The sequence below is a fragment of the Dysidea avara genome, chromosome 10 (genome assembly GCF_963678975.1).
Source record: "Dysidea avara chromosome 10, odDysAvar1.4, whole genome shotgun sequence".
In the NCBI taxonomy this organism is placed as follows: Eukaryota; Metazoa; Porifera; class Demospongiae; order Dictyoceratida; family Dysideidae; genus Dysidea; species Dysidea avara.
In genome coordinates, this window is record NC_089281.1 from 2,011,743 (window position 1) to 2,033,834 (window position 22,092).

The 22,092-nt window shown below is 37.8% G+C and overlaps 1 long non-coding RNA gene across 7 annotated transcripts; it reads left to right on the plus strand.

Annotated features, from left to right (window-relative positions):
- Positions 1 to 1,794: 1,794 nt before the first annotated feature.
- Positions 1,795 to 22,036, plus strand: LOC136268684 (uncharacterized). 7 transcript variants are annotated; one of them, XR_010707088.1, is made up of 7 exons: positions 1,795 to 2,056; positions 3,056 to 3,484; positions 3,540 to 3,635; positions 20,051 to 20,099; positions 21,318 to 21,383; positions 21,440 to 21,502; positions 21,898 to 22,036. It is a non-coding gene; the product is annotated as an uncharacterized lncRNA (long non-coding RNA). The 7 variants fall into 7 exon arrangements; XR_010707086.1 differs by lacking the exon at positions 21,440 to 21,502; XR_010707090.1 differs by lacking the exon at positions 21,440 to 21,502 and having other exon boundaries at positions 3,553 to 3,635.
- The last annotated feature ends 56 nt before the right edge of the window (positions 22,037 to 22,092 follow it).

Below are 22,092 nucleotides of genomic sequence, written 5' to 3' on the forward strand. Positions count from 1 at the left end.
TTGGATACCAAAACTGGTCCGGCCGGACCAAATTTGGTTGACCAAGTTTAGTCCGGCCGGACCATTTTTGGCATCCAAAATTGGTCCGGCCTGGCTAAAATTGGTCCGGCCCAAACTTTGTTGGCCACATGCACCCCCTGACCACTTGGACCAAATTTTTTATTATTTTATTATTAGCCATTATTATGATAATTGCAAAACCTCGCAAGCGAGTATGTAAGTGCAATATATGTACAAAATTAATTAATATTAGGCCACTCCAAGTCATACCTTAGTTTCTGGTCACTCCCAAGCCTACAAATGGATGCGGGTGGGCGGATGATCAGGACTTCAGGACTATAGACTCTACTGTGACAACATACTGTATGGTATTATTGTTTGCTCAATTTAGCAAATTCATGTTGATTTTGTTTTTAGTCAAACTTAACCAACAGCATAAGTAGTTGTGCTTCGGCAAAAAATGCACTAGGAAAGTTGTTGATGGATCATGGCTAGCTATACACTGATGTATAGCATTTAAGTATATTTATTTATTTATTTAGAATATACTATAGGAAATGTTTTGCTCATGTAGCTACTTATGCTTTCCAAGTGAAATAAATGTCTCATTAGCTATGTCAGGAAAGTATTACTATGACTTATAGCTAAGTTGTTCAAATAATCATGATCCAAAATGAACTTTAACTTCTATTTTCACATCAGAAATTCTTCATTCAAATGTGAAGTCTTAGCCCACTAGCTATGTGTTTCCAGCCTTCTATTCAGTAACCTTGAAAAAAGTAACTGTCAAAGTTTTGAGTCATTGAGTGCTCCAGACTAGTGTTTTTTAGTGATCATCTGGGAATGTTTAAACTATAAGGGTTTCTACTTGCCAATCTAATTTTAGTTATGGAAAAGTTTAAGTTTAAGCTCACCGAATGTTGCCGGCTTTCCATACCCCTGTAGTGTTCAGTGATAAGGAATTTGAAGTTACTAGACTAATCATTAGAGGACTACATTTGAATTATAAAGTTAAAGCTATGGCCCATCTGCATGGACTAGTAGTTAATGCCACTGAAATTACTTTGGTTACAGAAGCATTAGTAACAGTTATAATCTGAACAGCTATATAATCAAGGACAAAACTAGCTATCGTTAGAAACATTTTATTAGTGTGGCATATATACCTAATATTAGAGTTAAGAGTAGTGTGACTGCTCTATTGGAATCCCTGACTGCTCTATTAGAGTATATCGATCTTTTGCAGTAAAAAATAAGTGTCTTGCTGGGTCACGTGCACTTAAGCACCTGTAATATTAATAATAGTCCTCATAAACTAGGGTTCCAGGTTTACCATGCGGGCGGGTGACCAGAAACTAAGGTTTGACTTGGTGTGGCCTTAAGTAAGTAAGTAAAAGAGTCAATTGAAGTAGCGTTAACTATTTCAGTTGGTAATTTGTTCCATAATGCAATGGTGGCTGGGAAAAAGCTAAACTTGTATGGATCAATCCGTGTAAAGGGTACAGTAAGTTTGTAATCATGGCCTCTAGTTAGAGATTTCCAACCTACCGATTTTTCACATATATGTTTGCTAATCAAATTACACCCCTTCAACAAGTGTTTCACGAGCTGCTGTTCTAGCATGTAGTAGCCAATGCTTCGTACTTCGTAATGCACTTTACCGAATTGAATTTCATCCAGTATTTATTGAAATACGCGAAATCAAAGTTTGAGAAATAAAATTCCACAATGGGAGCCCATACAAAAATTCTGTACGATGTAATGTATGAGAAAACACGGGATTTTACGGCACCACTTGTAGTCAAAATTAATGTTATCGAGTTTTCCGATAGTTTCTGTGACCTGTAAGGCTGAAAGAAGTGATCTTAGGCAAAGTAGATACGCTGATTCTGATTTTGGCATCAGTTTTCCGATGAAAAAATGTTTTGTGGTGGTCAACGACGAAAATTTGTCTTGTGAAAGGGTACAGCACCAACTAGGAGACTTCAGAATTCTGCGTTACAACCATCCTTGCGTTAAAGACATCCATCCACATCAATCCAAGTATAGTTTGAAAGTGAGCAGTTTTGTTGTGTTGCGCGGAATTGCTTTATAGCATTCAAGGTGATGCATAACTTTTGAAAAAGCAGTGTTTGGCAATTGATACCAACCTTGTAAGGCTTCACAACTACCTGTTGTGATGTTCTGATATGCCCACTACTGTTATTGTCCATTTTGTTGCAGCTGCATGACTGTAATTCTAGTCAGAGACAGTTTATTGTTTCTCTTTGTTGTACAATGATGTCATCATATTATATACTAATTACTATCTTCTGTACTTTTGGTGTGGCAAATAAAGTGAAGTAGTATCAAAAAAATTGCTGCCTTACAATAATATTGAAGAGTAGTGGTCATACAAATGTTATATTTGCAAAGTAATTGTTAATTGTGCCCTGTAATGTCAAAGGTCACTCTGTAATACAATGTCACTAGTTAATCATCTGTAAATATGTGTGAGGTACACCTGTATGTAATTTGATGTACAGAACTCATGCTATTCTTAACAAATTACTGACTCAAACATTAAATATTACAAATGGTCATTCTACAAAGAGTGGTCACTCTTGAGAGGTCTTACCTAGCTCATGTATTTTACTACATTAAGTGGTTTATGTGGTGAAAATTTCATGTCATTAGGAGATTCATATTCAAATTTATGGCACTTTGGACATTGTGCTTGGTGCCATGCTAATGTACAGAAAAGTTCTAAAAATGTCGTACACAAAAATCACCGCTCTGCTGACTTCTTTTGCGTGTATCTTTTGGAAGGAGCCGAGGTGCAGTTTGCACTAAAATGATTCTAATAGATAGCACAATATTTGCCATACCAAAGAATTTAAGGAATGTAAAATTTTTAATTTGGTTGGAAATCTCTACTCTAGTAATTCCTGGATTGTGGTTGATATAGTTAGGTAGTTTTAAGTCTATTATTATTATTATTGTTAATTAGCAAAGCCCACTAGGGGCAACACGCTAATGAGCATTACAATCACATATTATATTATATTACTTACAGCGTTCTTAAATGTTTCAAGATCTATTGTGTCGATGTTAGGAATTTGAAGGGAGTTCCATTGAATAATTGTTCGAGGGAGGAAGGAGTATTTGTACACATCAACTCTTGTTTGCAATTGAGTTAGCTTGAAAGGATGTTGAGCACGGGTGGAGGACACTGGAGTTGGTGACGGTAAGCAATGATCAGGTATTGCTAGTAAGTTCCTGACAATCTTGAATAGGAAGGTGAGTCTAGCAATTGTTCTTCTGTTTTGAAGTGTAGGCCATTCAAGACTGGTTAACATGTCTGTGATGCTATCATGGTTTTGGTTAGATCTGTGCCAGGGTTTGTTCAAAACGAAACGAGCAGCGCGGTGTTGAATCATTTCTAGTTTACTAATACTAGTGTGATGATAGGGGTCCCAGATGGTTGAGCAGTATTCTAATGATGGTAAGAGCAATTGTTTGTAGACGTGTTCTTTAATTTCTGTTGGTGCATTGTGAAGATTTCTTTTTAAGAATCCAAGGAGTTGATTTGCCTTGTTACAGATGTAATTGATGTGAGGATCCCATGATAATTTGTGGTGGAGACGGATTCCAAGGTAATTGTGTTCTAATACTGTAGCCAGTGGAATGTCGGACATTTTGTATGTGAAAGTACTCTTGTTATGGTGTGTTGTTATCTGTAAAATTTTACATTTGGAGATGTTGAATTCCATCATCCAGTCAGTTGCCCATCTTGTCAGTGAGTTTAAATCATCTTGAAGTATTTTATGGTCTTGTGGTGTTTTAATGGTTTTGTAAATAAGGATATCATCTGCAAAAAGACGGATCTCATGCACTTTGGATGTTGGCAATGATGTCATTGACATAAATCAAGAATAGAACTGGTCCAAGAACAGACCCTTGGGAACACCAGATGTTACATCACAAGTGGATGACTTAGAACCTTCTACTATAACTTGCTGTGTGCGACCATGAAGAAAGGATTCAAGCCAGTGTAATATATTCCCTCTTATTCCATAGTGCCTTAGTTTGTAGAGGAGTCTTGAGTGAGATACTTTATCAAAAGCTTTAGAAAAATCTAGTATTGCAGCATCAACTTGTAAATTTGTGTCTATTTGTTTGGCAATGTCGTTGATGGTGATAAATAATTGTGACTCACAAGAGTGCATAGACCTAAATCCGAACTGTCTGTCAGAAAGAATATTTTGATCTTCCAGATGCTTCATTATTTGACTTGCTATAATGTGTTCCATTGATTTGCATATTACTGATGTTAATGAGATGGGGCGATAGTTTTTTGGGTCAGATTTTTGGCCTTTCTTGAATATTGGACTGACATAGACATGTTTCCATTGGGATGGTACAGTTCCAGTTTCTAGCGATTGTTTAAATATGTGAGTAAGCATAGGAGAAATTTCAGCTGCTGTTGTCTTTAGTACAAGTGGATGTATGGAGTCTGGACCAGGAGATTTTGATGGATCACAGTTGGTTAGGATGTTGTAAACTCCTTGTTCAGTGATTTCAAATGCTGGTAGAGATGGATGTAATGAAGGACCTTTGTCAGGAATGGTACTGCTGTCGTCATCAGTTGTGAATACAGATTTGAAATGATCATTTAAAACAGTTGCCTTTTCAATTGGGTGTATTAAAGCATTGCCATTTTCGGGATGTATCAATGTACCAATGCCATTGTTATCTTGCTTACAGGTTTTCAGGTAGTGCCAAAGAGATATTCTGTTGTGTGATGATGATACAAGATTTGTCACATATGTTTTGTGCTGGTATTTAAGTTTAAAGTTTACCTCTTTCTGCAGCAATTTGTATTCGGACCAACCAGTGTCACGATGATAGCGCCTGGCTCGATTATACAGTCTTTACTTCTTTCGGATTAGCCGTTTCAAAGTGTTAGACATCCATGGTAAGTGAGTTCTAGTACTTGATGTTTTGGTAGGAGTGTGGTATTCAATAATTTGCTGAAGATTCTGCATAAAAAAGGTCCAGTTTTCTTCCAAGCTTGGAGATGACATGCGATTTAATTCAAAATAGGTATGAGAAAGGTTGCATAGTTTTCTCTGATTGTGTCCCAATCTGCCAATTTGTAAAGGTAGATTGTTCGAGAAGGTTTCTTCGAAATATGATAGGGAATTTGAATGGTTGCTAATACTGCATCATGATCACTTAACCCTGGTGCTGGATGACAGGATAGTACAGAGTCAGGATGAGTAGTAAACAATAGGTCTGATGTATTATGGGCTCTTGTAAGAAAGGTGACTAGCTGTGACATCTGGGTATCATGTGCTAGTGTAATAAGTTTTTGACGGAAATGACATGAAATATATGATTCAGTTAGAGTACCATGTTCCCAATCAATACCAGGGCAGTTAAAATCACCACCGAGGATGATACGGGCATGAGGATATTTCTGCTTTATGGACACTAAGGAAGATTGCAAGTCCTCAAGAACTGTGTCAGTTGAGTGGGGAGGACAATAAAAGCATCCAACAATGACATCACTGTTTTTACCGACATTTAGACATGTCCAGATAATTTCAATAGATGAATCGGTATCTATTTTTAAAGAAGGAATCGTGTTCTTAACAGAAATGAAAACACCACCACCATAGCAATTTCTATCTTTTCTGTATGTGCTGAAATTGTTAGGAAATATTTCAGAGCTTAGAATAGTTTCATCAAGGTGTGATTCGGTCCCTACTACAATATCAATATCATTGGTAAATAAGAAAGCCTCCAAATGTGTTCGTTTATTAGTAATGCTGCAAAAGTTGACAATAGATACGTTAAGATCACTTACTGTTGCTGAATTAGGGCTTGTACCAGCAGGGAGTCAAGATGACTCCATGCTTGTGGCAGGAGCATTGGCAGCTGAGTTTGATGATTCCTGTGCATACTCTAACTTATTGCCTTCTGAATTTACTTTACACCAGAGCTTATTGTTGACAAAGATGGAATCATTCCTGATTCTGATGTACCTTCGCTCTGTACCTTGGTCAATTAGAGATCTCCTCTCTTTGAGGAGTAATTGTTCCTTTTGACGCTCATGTAGAGTCATGTCAGGTTTAATGTACACAGGAGCTTCTAGCTTGCTCTTAGAGCTCAGAATCTCGAGTGCCGTGTTTGAACGGAGGAGTTTAACAAGTAGTGGTCTAAGGTGTTCACTTTTGGGGTCATATTTGCCAAGGCGATGAAGGTCTTTTATGTCACTTGGTTCAATATCATTGTCTGCATTGGATAGACCTTCTATGACAGTCTCTAGTTCCTTCTTAAGACGAGTTTGACGATTAGTATTTTGTGGACATTCTGGAATTCCATATACCACTATATTGAATTTCTTCTCAGCATCGCTGGCACTTTGAACTGAGTTGGTTCCTTTATAGGCAGTATTGGAGAGAAGACTGAAGTGCTTGAGGTTTAGACATCTGCTGTGCCGTTTGTCAGAAGCTGTCTAATTTACGCTTTAATTCAGAAAGAGTAGTTTGGAGCTGAGTAATGGTAGACATAAGATTCTCTATTTCAGCTTTCTGAGCTTGCAGTTCACAGTATAAGCAGAAGTAAGTGTGGTCTTCTCCGGAATCACTAAGTGCGGCAAAGTTCGTGACTGACAAACCAGCACATCTGCAATGAATCCACGCTTCACATTATCCTTCACAATAAATGGAGTCCTCGCCTTTCCTATGTTTGGAGGGTTCCTTGATAGTTTCATCACAAATAGGGCAGACACTGTTCCTTTTCGTCTTTTTCTCACGATTATTTGAACCATCCTTGGATCTGGGTCTCTTAAGAGATAGTGCACCTGGGGCCGGTGTGGAGATAGCGTCCAAGGACTGTGACATTAGCTACTGGTGGGAAAACGACGACTCTACCCTTTATTGTTTCAGCCGAGTCAAGGATCATAGCTAGCTTGTTTTCTTTATTTAAACTAATGTATAAGCGCCTATGGCTGCTTGCCGACTACGAAACAACTTGGAAACGATTAATCAGAACGAAAAACGACGACTTTGTGTAGAAGGTAGGAGGGAGGAGAGAGAGCAAAAAAATCACAAACAACTTGCATAAACACGCCTCAACTTTTTCAATTATATGGTGAGTAATCTTATACATCATTTGTAATCTGAGAGTATCTCTACGGCTGTGCAGGCTGTTCCATCTTAGTGTATTTATCATCTCAGTAACACTACTCGTATATCGGTAATCGCCATTTAGACAAATCTTGCTGCTCGTCGCTGTACCGATTCCAGTTTATCGATGTTACATTTAGTATGGGGGGCCCAGGAACAAGCAGCATATTCTAAAATTGGTCGAACATACATTAGATAAGCATCAGATTTCATTTCACATTTACATGAAGACAAGTTCCTCTTTAAGAAAGCTAGAGCACTGTTTGCTTTTTTACACACCGAGTCAATATGCTTGTTAAAATTTAGCTTGGAATCGATGAATTTTGGTTGGTCCGCGGGTGTACCCGGCATTGTGTGGACAGGTCGGTCCATGCTAAGTATTTTGTGATGGATCACTGCAGCCGACTTAGCCTGGAAACTATATAAATGAGTAGCGTAGTTTAATTTCCTGAGTTGATTTACGGAAAATGCATATAGTAGCTAGAAACTAAATTCCATGTCATATAGCTATATATGCAGCGATGAACACAGTCGCAAAATTAATGCTGTTTTAATTTAAGGGGTATGATAAAAGTCCTGCATTCTTCTTCTCCATGTCAATAGCTAGCTGGGAAGTAGAGGTTTTCTTCCGGCATACATCAACTCAAATGCATGGTCAATGCTGGATTCATGGTGTTCAATGTTGCATGCAAAAACACAGGTATCAAAATATTCTTCCCAAGTACGTTTTTATAGGTTCAACCACTGTTTGAATGTGAAAACCTTTTCTTGTATTATTGATATAAATTACCAATTAAATTTTTTTTTAAATGTTCAATAAACTTCACAAGCATCATCAGCACTGCAGTGTTTGGTTGAATCTTTCATCCAGCCTGTTTGTGTTGATTATGACAAACAACTAGCAACATGATGGAAATCACCAGCCTATGCTGGATCACTTATACTTGAGGATGGTAGACAATATATAATATCTATCATTAAAACATGTCTTATCTTCAACTTCTGCATATATAGCTCAGAATTTAATTTGTTAATTCTGACCCTTGGTCAGTTCTTTATTAATCTGGGAATACCCATGCACGCATTGTCATAAACAGATACACATATTATTTCAGGGACTGATCCAGAGGGGTGGATGAGGTGGCTAGCCACCCACCATGCATGGCCTTGCAGCCATGCATTATTTAATAATGAATATTACTGATCATGAACACTCTTTTCTTATATCAATATGAGCTAAATCCCTACATTGCATCAGATTCCAATGCTAGCTGGCTATAACCTTACAGTAGATGGTAGCAGTATACATGAATTTTTCTATGATCATGGGCAGTATTAACTATCACCAGGCAGAGGACTTCTTGAAGGAAAATATGGGGTCTGCTTTAGGATTGAGTCGATTTTACTTTTATGTCTGCAGCAACTCACCCTAAGGCTGTGGAATAATGTGACTGCATGCCTCAAAATTTTAAGTTGGCTAAGTAGTAAAAAACATACTGAGAATATTATAGCTATAACCTTTATAAGGTGATGTTTCTTCCTGTGGGGCATGTCATTAGTAGGAGATGATAGTTCACATTTAGTTATTCAATGGAGTAAACCTAAACTATCATCTCCTACATATAATCACATATGACAGAGAGGAATGTGCAGTATGTGCACCGGTGTTACAGGTGTGTTACAGTTTGTTTTAACCACTGGTGTTAACACACGATCAGCCTGTACTGAGATTACAAAATACATTAGGCCAGGAAACTTGATTACTAGTTTCTCATCCACAAAAATTCAGATTTCCATGCAGGCGGGAGGCCATTTTTCATTATTCATTAGTAAAGAAAATACTCCAAATCAGGCAAGTCTGTTATAAAGGTTAACTAAAACCTTTTAAGAACTATCACTTACTTATTAGCTACCACCTTTTCTGAGGTGCAAGTGACATTTGCTGTGCTGTAAAATGATAGCCAGCCTTCTTAGCATCAAAATACGTGTGCACGTGATTGACAACAGCAATAATGAAATTAGAGGCAGTGGGGTAAAAAGGGATGTGGGTAGGGATGAGAAACAATTAATCAACTTTGCCCGGCCTTATTATGTTCACAAGGGCATGCTACTAGCTATGTGCTACAAGCTAGATGATAATATTGTCAGCCCTTCTTCCCTGATGTAACTACCAAGACATTCAAGGCTCTCATCTTAAAATCTGAGCCAACCACCCACCTTGGTTTATTTCTGGATCAGTGCTTGCATCTCCTACTGGTTTATGTGCACAGGTGAAAATTAGTAAAAATTTAAAGTTGGTTAAGTAGTGAAAAGCATACAGGGAATATTATAGCTATAACGTTTAAGGAAATGTTTATACCAGTATAGGTACATGTGATCAGTAGGAGATGATAGTTCACATTTAGGTATTTAATGGAGCAAACCTAAGCTATCATCTCCTACATATCACATACAAGAGAGGAATGTGCAGTATGTACACGTGCAGGTGTTACAGATGTGGTATTGTTCTAACCATAATTTAGTGTTAACTCATGATAAGACATTATATGTGCATAAGAGCACAGTGTACATGCTACTGTGCATGCACTTCACTGTACAAGCCAAACAATAACAGTGTCAGCTTTTCCTGATGTATATAAATATTAAGACATTTAGGACTCTCAACTTAAAATCTGGGCTATGTAGGCTGGGTAGCCACCTACCTTCATTTATTTCTGGATCAGTGCCTGGTGATGAATGTTATAGGTGACTGCTCTATTAGAGTATCTCGATATTAAGCACCTCCAATGCGGCTAGCTGCATGATCCCGCGCATGCAATGATCCGTGCCCTTGTTGGATAACCTTTTAAGCACAAATCCATGCAGTGATAATGCCTGCAATGCTCATAATTCGAGATTGATAAATGAGAATAGCTATAGTTAAGTCGGCTGCAGTGTTCCGTCACAAACAACTTATAGCTAGCTATGCATCATTGGCTGCATGCGTTAGTGGTCCACCCGGACCCATTTTGGTCGACCAATATTGGTCCGAGTGGTCAGGAGTGCATGTGGCCAACTAGGCTTGAGCCGGACCAATTTTGGTCAGGTCGAACCAATTTCGGATGCTAAAATGGTCCGGGCGGACTAAATTTAGTCGACTGAAAATGGTCCGGCCGGACCGATTTTTGCCCCAGACCAAATTTTCGTTACAGGCCACGCGAGACTAATGGAAGCCTACGAAAGAGTCTAGACTTCGGACGGTATCCGAGTAGTTAACAGTATCTTTCAGCCTATTTCTGGACTTCATAGCTTATCCACGGACATGATTTCCACACCTCAGTTATAATAATCACGTGACCAGGATTGTAGTGAAGATTCACGCTAAGCGAAAAGACTGTGGTACCGTGGTTATTTAGCGTGAAAACGGTACCCTACAAGGTTGCTATCATCATTTATAGTCGCTGTTGTGCTGTTCTCTTTTTCAGACACTCCCTCGACGTTGGTGAACGCTTGGGTGCGCGTTACCAGACTAATTTACTCGTGTCTTCATCAGCATGTACAGGACTCCCACGGAAACAGGTGGTGTCAAAAGGAAAAAGCCCCAAGATCCTGTTTCACCGGATACGCTACGTGCAGAAGCCGTCAATAGTAAGTCAGTTGATGTTTGCATTAATTGTAACAAGCGTTGTAACACAACGGGCAAAAACAGTGAGGCTTTGCAATGTGATTTATGTTTTTCTTGGGTCCATGCATCCTGTGAAGGTGTCTCCAAAAGTCATTACAAGTTTTTAAATGAAATTTTAGCAGCGAACCAAGAAAACATTTTCTATTTGTGTAAATCCAACCAGTGTCACACTCATCTCAAACAACTACTAGGCTCCAAAATGTCAACTGCTGCAAATCAACATCCTGATGCCGCCAATCTTTCCACCAAGGTTGACGACCTCGCAACCCGCAGTGAAAAGCTAGAAAAGGATCTTGCTGAAATAATGGTCTCAATTAAGGAACTCAACAAGCCAGTTGCTAAACCTGATTCCAAAGTCAGCCATTCTAACCCAGTTGTTCCCAAAAATCAACTCGCTCCACCTAACTCAGGTTCTACCCCTGACAGAAAGTTCAATGTCGTAGTTTATGGAGTAGAGGAATGTCTTCCCAACACATTTAAGCCAGTGCGTCTACAAAAAGATTTTGACTCAGTGTCTAAAATTTTCAGCAGCATAGCTGCCATCGATTCCAGTGCCATTATGGACTGTTACCATCTTGGTAAATACAAAACCCAGCACCCTAGACCAAGACCTATTCTTGTGAAACTTCGAAGAACTTTAGATATCAACACCATTCTAGCTAACAAAGGCTCCCTGTCATCTCCCCTTATTATCAAGCCTGATCTTTCCCCGGAAGAAAGGGCAAGGGAAGCAGTCCTATTAAAGGAAAGATGGTCTCTGCTTCAGCAGGGCTACGAAAGGAAAATGATCAAGATACGAAACAACAGTATCTTTGTCAACAACCAACTCTTTGGTCAATTCAAAAACTCTGTCTTCCAGCATTGCACAACCACTACTCCAGTTCCCCAAGGGAATACAGTCAACATTCCACCACCAATAGAGGAACCATTGATTACCCTAGAGTCTCCTGAGACTTCCAGTGCTGCTACCAAGAATTCAAATTGACTAGATCGTGTCTGTCTTATGAACGTACGCAGCATTGTCAACAAAATCAATGTTTTTCAGAACTATGTATATTCTAAATCCCCAGATATAGTAGGTATTACTGAGACCTGGCTGTCTGATAAAATCTTTGACAATGAAATACTTCCCTGCAGCATGTACACCATAATTCGTAAAGACCGTGGTTCTCGTGGAGGTGGAGTGATGTTTGCCATAAAATCTTCTAAATCCATTCAAGTGTTATCAACCCCTCCCTGTGTGGAGGTACTCACTGTCTGTGTTGGAGTTACTACTCCAACTGTCTACTGTTTAGCATACATTCCTCCTAACCCCCCTGAGAATTACTGGCAAGAATTTCTAGATTACATTGAATCTTTTAACAACATCTCCAGTAATATTGTTTTGCTAGGTGATTTTAATTGTATAGTGACATAAATTGGAGCTCCTTATCTGGCCAATACCCCTTTTCTTCAAAATTTTGCGATGTCATATTTGATCTTAATCTTCCCCAGTTGATAGAAGGACCTACTCATTCTGCTGGCAATACTCTTGACCTTGTTCTGACCAATGTTCCCGAGAATATTTCGAGTTTAATAATTCATAGTGAACTACCCCATCCAATTCCCTCTGATCACTTCCTCATAACCTTAGACTACTCTTCAAACAGCAGTACCAATGACAGTGCCAATAACTTTGCGTCCAGCAAAAAATTCAACTTTCTTAAAGGTAACTATGAAGGCCTTTGTAACTTTCTTTACAATTCTGACTTTACATGTCTGAAGATATCGAACTCATCTGGTCCTACCTGAGTAATCTTGTGAGGGATGCCTTTGAGCACTTTATTCCAACTATTACAGTGCGAGATAATAATCAACCTCCATGGTTTAACCCAGATATCAGGCACCATATCAAACGTCTCCGAACTCTCAGACGTAAGTACAATAACAATCCTACTGAGCATAACCATGCCAACCTAGAATACTCTCAAGAGCAACTTCAATTCAAAATAAGTACTGCCAAAAATGTATATGAATGTAATCTTGTATCCGAATTTGCTAATAACAACAATTCCAAAATCTACAAATACATCAGGAACTTCACAAAGGCAGCATCTATTCCATCTACTATGTTTCATGACTCTTCCCCTGTAACCTGTGACAATGAGAAAGCTAATATTTTTTAACAACTATTTTTACTCCATTTTTACAAAGACCATGCATAATACAGTATCTATTAATAATCATCCCACAGTTCTCTCTAATATTATCATTACTGAAGAAGATGTCTATGATGCTTTAATCAATCTCGACACATCTAAGGCAATGGGTCCAGACGGGATACCCCCAATTGTATTGTCCAAATGTGCCTCAGTACTATGTAAGCCACTTCATCATCTTTTTTGCTTGACTCTGAAGTATGGATACCTACCTTGTGAATGGAAACTCCATAAGATAATTCCTGTTTTTAAATCTGGAGATCGCACTCAAGTCAAGAACTACCGTCCAATCTCTTTACTGAGTAACACATCTAAAGTACTAGAAAGAATAATCTATAACAAAATAACTAATCATATTGTATGTCAGATTAATCCAGCTCAGTTTGGTTTCTTACAAAACAGATCAACAGTTCAGCAACTTCTATCTTTTCTATCAAATGCTTTTAATGATCGCAATCAGCTTGATGTCATTTACTTAGACATTAGCAAGGCTTTCGACACAGTCTCCCACCCACATCTTCTCACCAAACGTTCGTCCTTTAACATAGGAGGTGAAGTTTGGTTGTGGTTTCAAGCCTACATTACCAATAGAAGACAATATGTATCTATTAACAACAGTAATTCCTGTTTACTTCCAGTGGAATCTGGAGTACCTCAAGGCAGTATATTGGGCCCCCTTTTATTTATCATATCCAGATTCAGTGTTCTACAGTAATATCTATTTGTTTGCTGATGACACCAAATGTTTCAAACGTATAATAGTACAAAATGAGATGGATCTCTTGCAAAGTGATATCAACTGTCTGTTCAATTGGAGCTGAACAACCCACCTGTCATTTCATCCTTCTAAAAGTTGCCACCTGTCGTTCAATCAGAAATTTCCAACATCTTACACAATAAATGGAACCACTATCAATTCACTTCCAATTAATACACAAGGATCTTGGAGTTTTAATTAGCAATAATCTAGAATGGAGTCCCCATCAAGATTTTGTCCTTACTAAAGCCTACAAAACACTAGGTCTTATCCGAAGAACTTTTAGCCAATCAATTTCATCCTCAGTAAGTCAAACTGTACATCTCACTAGTAAGATCTCAAATCATGTATTGCTCACCAGTCTGGCGTCCTCACCTTATGAAGGACATTACTAAGATCGAACAACTACAACGTAGAGCCACTAAATACATCCTCCAAGACTACATCTCTGATTACAAAACACGTTTAACAAAACTCCAACTACTTCCGGTATATATTAGAAATATCCGACATTATGTTTTTTATTAACAGCATCAAGAACCCAACCTCAAGTTTTAATATCAATTCCTATGTATCATTTTCAAACAGCAGAACAAGATCCTCTGCTCTAAAACTTAGGCACAATACATCTTTCACCAACAAACAACGTCACTTTTATTTTAATCGTATATGCAGACTATGGAACTCTTTACCAATCATTATCATTAACATGAATTTATCATCTTTTACCATAAAAAATCAAATAAAATCGTTCTTTTGGAAACATTTCACTGCCAACTTCAACCCCACTGATTCTCACATGCAGACTGCATTACCTATGCCCTTGTGGCTCCTGTATAAACAACTCCTTCATGAACTTTGAACATCTCTAGTCCTGATCACTACAGTCAAGTAATTTTCAACCTGTAACTGCAAATTATGTAATGTATAATTTATGTTAGGTGTAATTTGTAAGTTAAGTAATTATAAGTTTACTTAAAGTGTAATTATAAGTAATGTAGTTTGGGTACTGTTACAGGATGCTAGTATTCCATCAGTGTAACAACTCTTAAGTTATCTATGTCAACATGTCAATTCCCCTGTACATCATTGTTGTTTACACTGTAAAGTTTTTAAATAAAAAATAAAAATAAATAAATTTGTTAATTGAAGACTTTCCAGGCGTTCCATAGGCCATTGCGAGCCTATAAAACTGATAAGAGCAGCTAAAGCAGAATTTGGAATATTCGAAACAGCTGAAGTAAGCATGTCCGAGTATTACTGTACTACGAATGCACATTTTCGTTAATACAGCCCTACCTCTAGGGGAATCCACTTCAAAACACAAAACAATCAGAAATAGAACTAAAGAAAGAATGCAGCCATACATTTTCAGGGAGATCCGGAGATAGCCGCGGTCCGTTTATTACTACACCCACCCTACCTGGCATTGCTATCTCTAAATCATATATCCGTTCACTGTATTGTGTGATTGACAATTTGTGGTGCATATGGTCGCTTAGAATTACGAACGATGCCCCTCGCGATGCCCTCAATCTACTGTTAACACGCGTATAGAAAGTTTCAAGTTTTTTACACAAAAGTATTCTAGCTACATGCGCAAGCAAATCGTGAAGCTATCGCGATAAAACTTTGGTATTTTATAGCACACAAGTAGGGTACTTAGGTACTCAAACCATAGCCTGATTGGTTTCCATTCCATCCTTCAGTAGCGGATTATAAACGAAGTGTCCGGAAACCCCCTTAACTTACCCAGAGATAAATAATAGGAGCGCCCCTCTATAATCTCTGCCCATGCAGACACTCATATGGCTCCTGTATCCAGTTCATACATGCGTTTATCTATAGGTGTTGTGGAGTGTGTTATCACTAGCTAATTATAGCTAGCTACATCTCTTCGCTCCCTATCCTGCTAATGGCTGCTAGCTATGCTCCTCTATTGCATGTTTATATCATGTGAGAAATAATGGTCACGTGAAGGTCTTCTCTTTATGCTACTTCACACCTCGCTTCACACTACAAGGATTACAACATTAATAGTTATTATTTATTACAACATTAATAGTTATTATTAATTACATACAGTACAAACAATTATGTAGAATTAGGCTGTAAGCCTTTGTTCTTATCCATATCCCGATCATGAACTAGACCAATAGTTGTCTAACTTCGACTTGAAGGAAGCGGTAGTATGAGCTGAGACTACTTCCTGAGATAAACTATTCCAGCTATTAATGATATGCTGGGTGTAGTTGTTATCCGCAAAGTGAAACATCGTTACCTTTAACTTAGTACATTTTTTGGTCGTGTGCATTAGTGTAGACCACCTGTGTAAAATATTTTAAATCAGGTGATCCCACCTCGGTGAAAAATTATTGTCCAATTTCTCTACTCAGTAATACATCTAAAGTTCTAGAACGTATCATCTATAACAAAATGGTTGATCACGTTTCGACCCTGCTCAGTTTGGATTTATGTGCAATCAGTCTACTACTCAACAGCTACTTCTATTTTTACACAATGCATTTTCTTCTCATGACCAATTTGATGCCATTTACTTAAGGCATTTGATTCAGCTTCCCATTCTTATCTATTGTCCAAACTTCATAACTTTAACATTTCAGGTAGCTTGTGGCTTTGGCTTCAAGCCTACCTTAGTACCAGATTCCAGTTTATTTCTATTGATAACTGTTATTCCGATCTTTTATCTGTTGAATCTGGGGTACCCCAGGGCAGTATCCTCGGTCCACTTCTCTTTATCATGTTTGTGAATGATCTACCTAATTCTATTACTGACAGTGAAGCTCTACTCTTTGCAGATGATACCAAATGTTTCAGGCACATTAAGACACCTCCTGGCGAACAACTGTTACAATGTGACATTGCCGACCTTTTTAGCTGGAGTACATCCTCTAATTTACATTTTAACTCATCTAAAAGCTGCCATTTATCTTTTAACCGGACGTTTCCTACATCATATACTATTAGTGGTAACATAATCATTACTAAACAATCACATAAAGATCTCGGAGTTACATTAAGTGATAATCTTGAATGGAAAATTCATCATGACATTATTGTAAGTAAAGCCTATAAGACGTTGGGTCTTGTATGAAGAACCTTCAGCACATCTATACCACCACTGACTAAAGTTAAGTTACATGTATCTTTAATCAGGTCTCAGCTCATGTACTGCTCCTCTATCTGGCGTCCATATTTAGTGAAAGACATCAATAACCTAGAACATTTTCAGAGACGAGCGAGAAAGTATATTCTGAACAATTACATTTTCGACAATAAAACTAGACTTCTCAAACTAGAGCTTCTCCCATTAATGTACACCTTTGAGCTTTCAGACATCATGTTTTTCATCAAATCTATCAAAAACCCAACCAGTAGTTTCAATATTCACCATTTCATTTCCTTCTCTACCAGTCCCAGATCAGGAGGCTTCAAATTACATCATAATCCCTCCACTACTAACAAGCAACAACACTTTTACTTTGTAAGGATCTGTCGCTTATGGAATGTGCTTCCATTAATTGACATTAATCTGTCTATTGACACTATCAGGAACAGAGTCAAGTCCCACTTCTGGAATCATTTTATTCATAACTTTCACCCCCTCAATCCTCATACACTACACTACCTCTGTCCCTGTAGTCGGTGTGTTACTGATCATTTTTCGATTAACTACACACTGCTTTAGACAATTTATCATGTGATCTTTTTTTATCATCTTATAATTACTACTTTTGGCTGTAGGCACAAGCCTACAGACCTTTAGTACACCACATGTATTGTCAATCTTGTATCTGTGTGTGTACCTGAGCTCATGCTTGTGTGTGTGTGTGTGTACTATAAAGCATTAATAAATAAACATTCTTATAATTCAATCACTTTTGAATGCAATGCTTTTAAAGCTATGTCTATGTTGGAATAAATGTCTAATGATTGAAACCAACACATTCCAAAGGGTTTGAAGCCAGCAGTTAGTATCACGATATTATCTTACACTATAACCTTAAAATTTCCTTCCACTTAGTACACTACAAATCCATACTCTGTGTGTTTGTGTGTGACTGTTTGTTGTGTGTGCTGTGTGTGACTATTTGTTGTGTGTGTGTGTGTGTGCACAACCATATGTATTGAGTGCAAATAGCTTTTTAATATCCCAAAAGCGAGCAACAGTGCATGCATGGGTGCAACTGCTGATGTACAGTTTAATCATGCTACATCTATACCTCATCAATTAGAGTGGTAACCACATCAAAGGGATACTTGAAATAACTGTTGATGTGGTTTAACTTTCTTAGTTAAGAAGCATTCTGTGAGACATAAACTGTTTGTTTCTTTCTTCCATCATTTACAAGTGCAGCTCATCTATACAAACCAGTCGTCAGGAAGCCACTAGCCACCGACTAAACTGATGGAGAGACTAATTGTTTATAATGTGCATACATGTGTGCGTGTTATTGTGCATGTTATTGCATTTCTAAGTTAATTGAGTTGATTGAACTATATAATTCAGTAATGTATCACAACACGTATGCTGTGTAAAGTGTCTTGTCCTGGAGTAAGCTGGTCTATCACATCATACTTCAGTCGTTTTTCTTTGTTGTTATTGCTAGAGTAGCTAGTCAAGCAATTTTTGCTCCAAATTTACACCCTCAGATGGGTAAATTCTCAAAAAATTTCATGTGGGGGCATGCCCCCAGACCCCCCTAGATGAGAGCATGTTACGCATGCTCTAGGTTTTGCACTGTGTATGTGCTCAAAATCCCTTAGTTTAAAACAACACCCATCATAATCTGCTGATTTTATTACATGCATTTTTCTAGCTCGATGTATGTGATTTTAATATACCCTGAAAAGTAGACTATCTCATTTGGCGCCAGTTTCAGCTAGCTACTGCTTTCATAGTTTACTTGTGGGGGAAAACAGAACACCTATAATTAGTTGGGTTGAGCTTTCTAGGTAAGGTCAGTGCTGGATTTGCCTATATAATGACGAATGACGTAGGCAATACGTCAGAGAAGCAGTTTCTAATCAATCTCGTTATGTACAGACTTGCTCAACCACAAAATTACATAATACAGGAAACTGGGTTGTCACGTGATCACCGCACAAAGTTCTGCGTATCAATGACAGATTGAGTGACCTTTATTTAAAGATTTGTTTACAGTGGAGTGGATATCTCGCTAGTCTGCTAGTATAACAGGTGACCTCAAGCTACCCCCTATATCTTGGCTTCTGCTTCATGGAAGGTATTATAAGTAGTCAGTATAGTGTACTGGTAGTTTAATAGTTGTGTATGCCAAGTAGTACTTTCATTACATGGACTCTACTGAGTAGTGAGTGAGCCTTGAGCTAATAATGTATGGCATTGTTATCAGGTGGTTACAAATCAACCAAGCTTACCAACCAATGCCATGCATTCATAAACTGTAACATTACTGGTTATCTGCACATGGGACAATGTTGGGATTTGAACTTTGATTAGTACAAATGCCTGCTTTGTGCTGTTGCCTATACCATATAGGTGAAGCGACATAGCCAACCCGGCTGGTTAGAACATTGGCTTGGTTCCATATACTGGAGACATACCACTCTAGTAAACTAAGAAACTTCAAGCAGTGATTGTAGTTAACAGTTTGCCAGCAAAACATGATGTATAATTATACTGATTGTTATATACGTATGATAGGCAGAACACAAATTTTCATCAAAAAATTTAAAATCTTAATTGTTTGTTATTTTAGTAGTTTTTCAGTAAACCCGCACCCACTGATGTTTTACTGAGAGTTTAAAACTTAGTAAAACAATTATGTTCCATATACTTAAAGTTACTGACATTTTACTATCAGTGTAACTACAGTAAAGCAGCTTAACAAATTAGTAAACTAAGAACCTTCAAGCAGTGAATCCTTGCCATATAGTTCAAGATATTCGTATCATGGGTCACGTGTTTGATCATATATCTGTTCTTACTACATTTTTGCAATCAACCTGAAAGTTGGTAGAAACGTGATCAGTATCCCAGATGATTGAATTTCACGGCTTGTGTTGTACTCTTCTTGATACTTTCCATGAGCTCTACACAATGTTCTTCACTTTGTCATTTAATAGCACTGTTGCACAGAATGTTTAGAAATTATGACTGGTATTCATTTGATACCTGGCATTTATTTAGTAGAAAAATTACTTGTATCTTCCCTATTGTGTTGTGCCTTATACTGATTGTTTTATTTTGCAGAGCATTAAAACAAGATGTCACAGAATTCACCAGTTTGAACAATCCCGATGTAAGTGTGTATTAGTTGTTTAATATAGACCATGTCCAGTCTTTGGACATGGTTTTATAAAAAAATTGAAAGTGTTGATCGTACACGATATGGCCATCCTAAAGTATTACAAGAACACTTAGTAATAGTCTTAACTTATCGAACGTTCCCTTCACTATGAGTATTTAATATTTTCCCAGCATATAATGTTGTAGATTTTGCTTTCAAATTAATGGTGACCACATCCTCAGTAGCAAGTGGCTAGTTTCCAGCCCCTATAGTATGTGGGGGGGGGCTTAAATTAAGCTCCTTACTAAAGTCACCTCTATATAAATTGCAATCACTGGCTATTTGTTATGTGTAATCTTTGGCAATGTAAAACTACTACTACCTAGGAACATGCGTTTACTGCTTAATTTGGTGCAGTCATAAATGGAACTACCGGTTATAACTTTGGTTGTGAATTGTCACATTTGTACGTTTGGTGTGCTTTAATGTACATTGACATGGCTGTAAATGGGTGATACTTGCATGATTTATCTGTTCACAACCTATAACAAAGTCCAATTCATAATTTGTAGTGAGAGTATATAATAGAAACCAAGAGTATTGAACGGGTGTGTTACCAGTCATAAATGATTGCGTGAAGTAACATGGATATTTCAGTAATTGTTCGTTTATAGTACCATGATAGGTTGCTGTATTTAGCCCAATTCAGCCAGTGAAAACGTGATAGCATTAAAGGGAAATGGCTAATGTTAAAGTTCTGGCATTGCCAAGTGGATCCCTGAAGGCGTGGCAACACTCTCATTTGTGCAGCCATTGTTTTAGCGAGCTGGGGGCAATAACTGTTGAATACTTGGTTGAATAACACAGAAAACTGTCGAACAAAGGCCTTTTGCCATGTACACATTTCAAATTACCATTTCACACAAATGAACAATTACTGAAATATCCGTGTTATTTTATGCGATCATTAGTCACGGGCTAATACACCGTTCGACACTCTTGGTTTCTATTATATACTGGCAAATAATATATTAAACATCCATTGCTCATTGCAAGGAGTATTTCGGGTTACCTTAGACAGGGACTATGGTGTTTATCATTAGTTTCCAACAATTCAACATGTTGACTGGAGGGTCTGGTTCACAAAATCACCTACATATTGTGTGATTTTTAGTTTAGAGAAGCAACTGCTTTCACAAGTAGCGAATGTTCTTCTTCATATTACTGTAGGTGCTAGTGGCACAGAGATACTTGTATTGTTGGGGTGACATGTAAAGTCCTCAAGATACCACTGAGGTACGTAAGTCTATTGTCACAACGTTTTAGTGATGTATGTATATTATACCATATAGACAATCAAATCATCAATCAAATATCATCACTTGTTCTACCCAATGCAGCCAAGTAAATTTTGAGTGAGAATTTTAGCAGGAAAATGTAAATCTACATACATCATCCTTACTAGCCTGTACTGAATGAACTGAGGCAAAATAAAGCCCAAATATATGCTTTCAGAGTGATTTGAAATGTTTCTGAGAAGTTAATAAATCTTAAATTTGCGTTGACTAAATGATTCACTGTTAGGCATTATGTAGGCCTAAAATGGGCTTATGCTAACCATCACAGCTACAATATGTGCATCGTTGAATTACCTCTATTATCTAATGCCTTACTCCACAGTTGTAGAAGTGTCAATTTGTGGGTTTGTGATGGCTTCCTTTGCTGATTTGATTGTCTTCTGTGATCCTTACCAGAAGCTTTGTACCTTTGGCAGCTTTGTGCCTTTAACACCTCTTTTCATTCCATACAGGTATCTACTGTTCGAAGAAGCTACTGCATGCTGTCTGCACCGAAGGTTATGGGAAGACAATTAGTTTATATATAAAGTGTGTATACATTCTAATTGCTTACTGTTTGTCACTTTAGACAATGAGTTGTGGATATTGTTACTTGTTCACACCTGTTGCATGTTGTAGAGTGGGTCCACTATGCTGTAATGATTTTT